Below are 10,163 nucleotides of genomic sequence, written 5' to 3' on the forward strand. Positions count from 1 at the left end.
CTGACAGAGCAGAGCCTGCTTGGGATTCACTCTCTCCCTTGCTCCCTGCCCCTCCCCTGCTCACTCTTTCTCTCAAAAGAAATAAATAAGCTTTTTAAAAAAAGAAAAATATATGTGTTTGCTGTGAAAACCAGATCTGGTTTTTGTAACTGGGTACTTATTTTGGAATCTCTGACATTGCAGAGGGGAAACTAATGGCATTTCTATACGTCAAGCACATATACAAAGTCATAATAAGATTGGGTACTTTTAATACAACTGTTTCTAAGACAGTAAAGATATTCACTCCTTTTTCCCCTATAAGAAAAAGCTACACAGAGCCCCTTTCTGTGCTTACGGTGGAAATTGCTCTTGAAAATAGTCTGTTATATTGCTTGGGGTACTTTATTTAGTTTGGAATAGCCCAAGAAACAATGATGCTGCCCTCCAAACTCATGGCTCTTATTGATAGCTCTACAAATTTTCATGTTTCTGCATTAAAGTGAACTAATATTCAAAGGGAATTAAGGTGCCCTGAACTAAAGAGTAGATTTTGTTTTATTTAATCTGTTTTCTCACCCTGTCTCCGTGTCCTACCCACTTCTTAAGGTCGAATGCCTTTATTTACATAATTGCCCACCTTTGTTTCCCTTCCTCAAAGGTGTTTTTGATGCATGATGCATCAGTCAGTTGAGCATCCAACTCTTGATTTCGGCTCAGGTCATGATCTCAAAGTTCATGGGTTTGCTGACAGTGCAGAGCCTGCTTGGGATTCTCCCTCTCCCTGTCTCCCTCTGTCCCTCCCCTGCTCATTCTCATTCTCTCTCCCTCTTTCTTTCTCTCAAAAATAAATAAACATGAAAAAAAAGATGTTTTTGATGCAGAAAAATTTCCTCTCCATCTTCATTCTTCTTTAGCTCAAGGGAAAATTCTAATGCATTTCCTTGTTACTGGTAGATTACTGTAACTAGTATAACCAAAATGTGGATGATCTGAGACCCTCCCTGGTCTCCCGAGTGTTTGGAAATAGCTACTTTCTCTACTTCGGCTCTATCCTCCTCACCCTGAAAGCATCGTGCCACCGAATAAAACTGTGACTTTGCCAGGCCACTGGGCTTGACTGTCCTCTGCTGGTGACTACTCCTCCTAACCCAGCCTCTAGGATGCACCCTTCCTTCCTTTGGTATCCAAAACACCATCTTCTGATTTTCCTCCTTTCTTGATGATCACACTGACACAGTCTGAGCAGAGAAGGAGCCAGCAAAGGTGCCGGAAATAGTGTGACAGAAGATATAGAAGAAAACCAAGGGAGGGTGATGTCATACAAACCAAAAGAAGAAAGGAGTAGTAGTTCACTTCATCAAATTCTGAAGTCACGTAAGGAAAAAAAAAAAATGAAGTTGCATTCAACTGGCAATATGGAGGTCAACCAAACTTGGACAAGTATACTCTTGGTGCAATGGAGAGAGAAGCCTGTTTGGAGGGGTTCAGGAGAGACAGGTCTTGAGCAAGTGGAGAGAGTAATATAGACAGCTGTTTGGAAGAGCAGAGAAATGGGTCCTGGCAAGACAAGGAATGAGGTCAAGGGAGGTTTTTACTTTTGTCTTTTTGAGATGGAAGATTCTAGAGAATACCTGCATCCTGGTAGAACTAATACTATACAGAGAAAGACATTATAAATACAATAAAGAGAAGGGGATTCTTCCAGGACCAACATCCTAGAAAAGACAAAAGAGGAAAACAGGGATTCTACATCGATTGTAACAAGAGGCAAAGTAGAGACCAGAGGTACAAATGCAAAGAAATTTGGAGATTTCGTGGCTGGATGATGTTTGTTCCCATCTGATTGTTTCTATCTTCTCAATAAAGTATGCGCAAGGCCATCAGCTAAGATGAATATAGGGGGAGAAGCTGGGTTTTGCAAAGAGAGAAGAGGTCTGAAATCATCACTGTAGGGAGTTAAAAAAGGACATCCCAGGAAGTACGGCAAGAAGTGAAGTGCAGACTACCCTTTTGAGATTTGTGGTCTCAAATTTAAAATGAGGCTGGCTAATGAACACAGACGTATTTTGTGTAAAGCACTTAGCCCTGACCTGGTATATAATGCACATTCAGTAAATGCAAGCCATTACTATCTTCCCACATGAATATGTCTTTACTGTTTGCTTAGATGAGATACAATCCCGTCCAAAGAATGGATGGATGGAAGGAAGGAAGGAAGGAAGGAAGGAAGGAAGGAAGGAAGGAAGGAAACAAAGAAAGAGAAAATGAATCTTGGGTGAGATGGCTTTACCAGCATTGTAAGTCCATTAAATACAGAAAACATTTCCAATAAAGTAAGATGACTGAATTTAAGAGTCTTGAAAAGTAGACCTAAAGCCTAAGGAACCAATGAAACATGAAGAGCGTGCTATCAGTTAAATAAGATTTTATACAGACACGGTACCACAAGTTTGTCTCATTGTGGCTACTACATTGTGATAGCCTTGTGCAGCCCTGTAACATAAGGGCATGGTTAGCCTGGGCTTACAAACTTTGGTGGGCAGACTACAATATGGGTATATTGCACATAAAAAAATAATACTCTTGGTTAAAATTTTACTCTTGGTTAAAAATACTCTTGGTTAAAATATTACTCTTGGTTAAAAGAGTAATAGAATCGATTAAGCAGCTCTTATATTGAAGTGAGCTGTGGAAAGAATTTGGGGAGGCTATTATTACAATGAAAATATCAGCATAAATCTAGAACTTGGAAAGGTCACTGATCTATCCTTGAGATTAGAAGCAACAACTCCTGCATCATCCCACTTTGAGAAAACATACAGGTGATCTAACATGAGGCCTTAACCCCCACTGTGGTCCTTGGCCCTTCTCACACTGGGGACAAAGCCAGGCAGGGGTTGTGGGGGAGGGCTGTCCTTAGAGAACAGAACAAGGTGATGGATTAAAATCACTTCTTTTTTTTTTTTTCAACGTTTATTTATTTTTGGGACAGAGAGAGACAGAGCATGAACGGGGGAGGGGCAGAGAGAGAGGGAGACACAGAATCGGAAACAGGCTCCAGGCTCCGAGCCGTCAGCCCAGAGCCCGACGCGGGGCTCGAACTCACGGACCGCGAGATCGTGACCTGGCTGAAGTCGGACGCTTAACCGACTGCGCCACCCAGGCGCCCCTAAAATCACTTCTTATTTCACCTTATTGAGAGGACCACAGAGCTGGGGTTCTTTAATGTATCAATGTCTTGGGGAAGAGAGCTATCCCTCCTTTTACAACATGGTGGTGCATCACGTGCTTAACTAGGAGTTACAGCCTCCATGCCACTTTCCAAATGTATATGATCAGCATCGCTTTCCAAAGGGCCTTTCTGAAGTTAGCTGATTGTACTTATGATGTTGACCTTTCTTTCCCATGCTGTCAAGGGGTCTCATCTCCTCCATCTGGCAGATGCGGGTCTCCATCACCTCCACTTGAGTATCGCCAAGTCTCCATTCCCTCGTTGAGTGTCCCAAGGCCCCTTCAACCTTATTAACTGAAAGGAAACTCCCACGAGCGGTCTTGGTTATATATGGGTCATAAAAGCCTTCAACCTGATGTGTTAAAAACTTGCGGTGTGGAGGGTTCCTCAGTGTGGAGAGTTGGTAAACACGTCTCCCTGTTCCTCCAAAATGGCAAAATCCTGTATTCAAATCCTTATATATTAAATGCTGGATCTTTTACTGTAATTACAATAGTACATTTACTTATGCTTGATTACCCTTGCATGTCTGGGTTAATAATATTCTTTTTGATATAATGCTGTCAATATATTGACAGGAAATAGGAGAAACTGGTGTTCACTTTTTTTGATTATTCTTCCTTTTTATAACAATTTTATAGAGATGCAAAATTCATATACCATACAATTCACCCATTTAAGGTGTAGAATTCAATGGGTTTTTTTAAATGTAGTTACAGAGTTGATGTAACCATCACCACAATCAATTTTAGAACATTCTCATCGCCCAAAAAAAAAAACCACAAAAAATAAAAAAACAAAAAAACCACATACTCATTAGCTGCAACCACCCATTTTCCCCTTACCATGCACTCCTAACCCCAGGCAACCACTAGTCTACTTTCTGTCTCCGGAGACCAATTCTGGACACTTCACATAAATGGGATTATGTAATATGTGGTCTTTTGTGACTGGTTTCTTTCACTTCGCATAATGTTTTCAAAGTTCATCCGTGTAGTAGCATGTAACCTTCTTTTTATGGCTGAACATCCATTGTACGGAGAGACCACATGTTGTGTATTCATTCATCAGTTGATGGACATTTGGGTGGTTTCTGCTTTATGACTCTCATGAATAAGGCTGTTGTGAACATCCATGTACAAATGTTTTGCGAACATACAGGTTTTCATTCCTCTTGGGTATTTACCTTGGAGTAGTACAGCTGGGTCATATTACAAATCTGTGTTTAACCTTTGGAGGAACTACCGGGCTGTTTTCAGAAAGACATTCCCTATTCCTACAAGTAGCTCCTACAAGCAATTTATGAAAGTTTCAATTTCTCCACATCCTCAATAACATTTATTATTATCTCTCCTTTTGATTGTAACCATCCCAGTGGGTATGAAGTGGTATCTCATTGTGGTTTTGATTTGCGTTTTCCTGATGTCTAATGGTGTTGAGCACCTTTTCATGTGCTTATTTACCATCTGTGTTATCTTCTCCAGAGGAATGTCTATTCAAATCCTTTGCTTATTTTAATTGGATTATTTTTTTATTATTGAGTTGTAAGAATTCTCTATGTATTATGGATACAACTCTCTTATCAGGTATATAATTGGCAAATATTTTCTCCCATTCTGTGGCTTTCTGTTTCACTTTCTTGACGGTGTCCTTTCAAGCACAAAAGTTTTTTAATTTTGATGAAGCCCAACTTATCTTTTTTCTTTTGTTATTTGTGCTTTCGGTGTCATACCTAAGAAACCATCACCTAACCCAATACAATGAACATATACACTATGCTTTCTTCTAGGAACATTATCGTTTTAGCTCTTAGATTTAGCTTTCTTGTCCATTTTAATTTTTATGTATGATGTGAATTTAGAGTTTAACTTCATTCTTTTGTATGTGAATATCCAGTTGTCCCAACACCAATAGTTTGAAAAAACTATCCTTTCCTCCATTGAATTGTCTTGTCACTGTTGTCAAAAAATCAGTTGACCATAAATTTTAGGGTTTTTTTTTTCTCTGAACTTCGAGTTCCATTCCACTGACCTACAATGTCTATCCTATGCCAATACCACACTGTCTTAACTACTGTGGCTTTGTAGTAAGGAGTATGAATCTTCCAACAATGCTGTTCTTTTTCAAGATTGTTTTATCTATTTTGGGTCTCTTAAATTTCTATACGAATTTTAGGATCAGCTTTTCAATTTTTGCAAAGAAGTCAGCTTGAATTTTAATGTATATTGTGTTGAGTCTGTAAATCAGTTTGGGGGAGATTAGCACCTTAGCAATATTAAGCCTTTTGATCCATGAACATGTTTCTTCATGTATTTAATGTCTTTCAAGAATATTGCATTGCATAGTTCTAAAAGTATAAGTTTTGCACTTATTTTGTTAAATTTGTTGCTAAGTATTTTATTATTTTGATGCTATTATAAACTATTCCTTTTGCTTTTAGAGTTCTAAAACAAGTTAGAAAGGTTTCCATCTTTTTCTATGCTTTAAAAATCCCATTTTAAATAAGATGGGATTTTTGATGTTTGATGAACTTGACCATCAAAAACTATTGGGCCAGGTTCCTTCTTTAAAAAAAAAAAAACAAAACTTTTTTTAATGCTAATTTTTGAGAGGGAGAGAAAGAGCTAATTTTTGAGGGGAGGGGCAGAGAGAGAGGGAGACATAGAATCCAAAGTAGGCTCCAGGCTCTGAGCTGTCAGCACAGAGACTGATGTGGGGCTCAAACTCACAAACCCCAGACCATGACCTGAGCCAAAGTTGGATGCTTAACCAACTGAGCCACCCAGGAGCCCCACCAGGTTATCTTTATAAGCCCTCTTCCTCTTTCTTGTTCACACCTGCCAAGAGTTTGTCTATTTTGAAAGCCTTTAAAATAAAACAAAATTTGGCTTCTTACTGATCAATAAGTTATACTGATCACTACTCTTGCTTTTCCTAACTTACTAACTTTTGCTTTGCTCTTTATGATTTGGGGGATTTTCCCCATATTTTTGGACTTATTTTGTTCTTTTTCTAGCTCTTGAATTGAAAATATAGTCCGGGTATTTCCCATGTTCTCTCGTAAGTACAAGTAATGCTACGCATTTTCCCCTAATGCTGCTTTGGCTATACTCCCTAAGTTTGGATTATACTGCTTTCTTTGAAAAATGAATTTCTTGGGGTGCCTGGGTGGCTCAGTCGGTTAAGCGTCTGACTTCAGCTCAGGTCATGATCTCGCGGTTTGTATATACGTGTATATGTATACATATGTATATGAGCGTATATATATACACATATATATATGTATATGCACATATACACATATATACACCCCACTTTTCAATTAGCAGTTGCTTGCAATAAGTTTTTCAATCTCTCTGTCACTTGACTTTAAATGTGTCATAACTACAAGCTAGATAAAGTTTTGAAACCATTTTTAATTGAAACCAGAGGTTGTGTTATAACCAAAAAATATTATCATTCACTTTTTTTTTTTTTAATTTTTTTTTTCAATGTTTATTTATTTTTGGGACAGAGAGAGACAGAGCATGAACGGGGGAGGGGCAGAGAGAGAGGGAGACACAGAATCGGAAGCAGGCTCCAGGCTCTGAGCCATCAGCCCAGAGCCTGACGTGGGGCTCGAACTCACGGACCGCGAGATCGTGACCTGGCTGAAGTCGGACGCTTAACCGACTGCGCCACCCAGGCGCCCCTATCATTCACTTTTTAACGTTTATTTATTTTTGAAACAGAGGGAGACGGAGCGCGAGTGGGGGAGGGGCAGAGAGAGAGGGAGACACAGAATCTCAAACAAGCTCCAGGCTCTGAGCTGTCAGCACAGAGCCCAATGCGGGCGGGGCTCGAACCCACGAACCATGAGATCATGACCTCAACCAAAGTCGGACGCTTAACCGACTCAGCCACCCAGGCACCCCATATCATTCACATTTTTTGTGGATTACTGATAATAATGTACTTTCTATTTGTTACCACTTAATGTTTTTAATTTACTACATGATTTCTTCTGGACTTTATCCTTTTCCTTGCCTTTTGTTTAATTAAAAAATGCATTAAATTTCTATTCTTCTAGAAATCACCCATAAAATATTTCACTCTCATTACATACCAGTATGATTTAGACATAACCTCAATTTTTACTGATTTCTTTATATACCTATATTTCTTTTGTCCCATGCCTTTCTTTTCTGTGGGTTTTTAATTTTTAATACTGATTTCTTTATATACCTATATTTCTTTTGTCCCATATCTTTCTTTTCTGTGTCATCAATATTGCCTGTGGAAGAAAACTTTCTGAGTTCTTGAATATTTTAAAAAATGCTTTAAAGGGCCTTTATTTTGCCTTCTTTCTTGCATCTTCTTTTACTTAAATATAGGATTTGGGATTCAAAATCTCCAAATTTTGAAGATATTCTGTGATCTTTAAGAATCCAATGGTGCCAGTGTTTAAATATGCAGTTTCTTCCATCGACTGATTTTCATCTGTATTTTCCTTCGGGTGGAAGGAAATGTCTGATCCAAAGATAGTATACCCTTGTTGTCCAGTGCTAGATTTATTCTGTCCCAAAATATATCTTGTCTGAGACCCCCAGGGACTTTTTGATGGTAAAGATGCTGAGTTAACCATCTTGAGCCAATTACTATCCCCTTCTCTTTAAAGATAGTATAACCTTTTAGTATGATGATTACTATTAATGATCTGTCATCCAAGCTCCTACTGTAGGTTAAGTAGGTTTCTGGGGACATGATTTTACTTTTAGCCGGTGCAAATATGCCTAACAATAAGTTCTGCTGTGACAGAATTCTATTTTCAGTGATAAATAAAAGAATTAAATCCTTCTACCTAGTAATGTTTCCAGTATTTCCTTTATATCACACGTTGCTGATACAACATCAGGTGCTCATAGTAAGTTGAGATTTTTTACTCTTTCTACCTGACCTGGACATGAGACGGTGTCTAACAAGCCTAGAAACATAAATAGTGTATTTATTGTACTTGTTTCAAAATAAAAAATAGACTGGGGGCGCCTGGGTGGCGCAGTCGGTTAAGCGTCCGACTTCAGCCAGGTCACGATCTCGCGGTCCGTGAGTTCGAGCCCCGCGTCGGGCTCTGGGCTGATGGCTCAGAGCCTGGAGCCTGCTTCCGATTCTGTGTCTCCCTCTCTCTCTGCCCCTCCCCCGTTCATGCTCTGTCTCTCTCTGTCCCAAAAATAAATAAACGTTGAAAAAAAAATTAAAAAAAAAAAATAGACTGGACCTATTGCTTTAAGCTTAGTTATTTCACCTGAAAAGTTTTCCAGGGGTTCAAAAAAAATATCTTAGGAGCATTTGAAAATGTATTTGAAATGTTATTTGAAAATGTAATTACTATGCTTCTAAAAATGAGTTCATCCTTACGTTTCTTGACTTTTCAGACATTCTGTAATTATTTCCGTTTGCTCCAGCTCTGTGCATCACTGAGGTATGTTTATCCAATTTCTGCCCAAAGAGTACGAGGGAGTTAGAGCACAAGTCATCATGAGACTGAATCAGAAGCCCCGGATGCAAGGCTCAGCCTTGAAGCTGTGTGAGCATGAACAAGATTCTTAACCCCCCTCTTAGCCTCAAGTTCCTGCTACATAAACATAAGAGTATCACCTGCTTTATTTACCCTCATTTAATAAAATCATATATATATAAACGCTCTGGTTTGGACATTTTTAGCCAGAATAATTGTATGCTTCGAGTCTTAGGATTCAGACGTTGGCATATATGTATAACATAGGGAACAAGTCTTGCTTCTGTTTGGTGGCCTTAAAACTGCCAGATAGGGGCACCTGGGTGGCTCAGTCGGTTGAGTGTCTGACTTCGGCTCAGGTCGTGATCTCGTGGTCCATGAGTTCGAGCCCCGCGTCGGGCTCTGTGCTGACAGCTCGGAGCCTGGGGCCTGTTTCGGATTCTGTGTCTCCCTCCCTCTGACCCTCCCCCATTCATGCTCCTCTGTCTCTCTCTCTCTCTCTCTCTCTCTCTCTCTGTCAAAAATAAATAAATATTAAAAAAAAATCTGCCGGATAAACCATCACATGTCTTGGTGTCTAACTGGAACCAAATTTATTTCTTAAACTGAAATCTGGAAAGGCTAGTATTTACATTTGGGACCAGGCAACTCATCTCCAGGACAACAATTTACAGGTGACTGAGCCTCTCCATGTCACATAAGGCTCCAGGTAAATTAAAAAATCACGAATATCGGTCATCATAAACAAAAGAAAAGGTGGGAGAGAGTCCAGACAAGTATTTCCCCACAGCTCTCAATTACTGTGAATGAATTTTAAAAACCTGTTTTTTAAAACCTATTTTACTATTTCAAAAGGGCTTTGCGTATTTACATACATCGCTTCATTTGATTTTCCTAGCAGGTCGTTTTGGCAGGTACTCTTTTTCCCCCCATTAACTTACAGATGAAACTGAGGTTCAGAGAGGTGATGTTACATCCATGAAGCCATGTACGTGGTAGACAGAGTGAGCCTTTGGGCCTTTGGTTATTGATACGAATCTGCTCAGACGTTCCCATGATGGACCTTCGCTAACCAGCTCTCCAGGCTGTTCCACCCCTTCCTTCCGTCGATCACCCCGCCCTGATGCTGCTGCCCAGTCTGGCCGGGTCTCCACCACGTGAAACGCATGCCCACCAGGAGCCAGTCGCGTTTGCTCCCAAATCTGTTTGTGCAGGTTTTACATGTTACTGCAATTATCTAATTCAACTATAATAAAACTGAGTAAGTGAGTGCACACAGAAAGACGGTCGTCACATCCAGGATAAATACACGGGCTACTTTGGAAAAATGAGATAAAAGCAAATCGCTGAAGAAAATTACGGTCAAGTAAAGTACAAACAAAACCAACAAATGTTAGCGGGAAGTAGTCATAAAAATCTAGACAGAGTTTGCATTGAGAGCTTAAAAATACTCTT

Source organism: Lynx canadensis, chromosome C2 (assembly GCF_007474595.2).
Source record: "Lynx canadensis isolate LIC74 chromosome C2, mLynCan4.pri.v2, whole genome shotgun sequence".
Lineage (NCBI taxonomy): Eukaryota > Metazoa > Chordata > Mammalia > Carnivora > Felidae > Lynx > Lynx canadensis.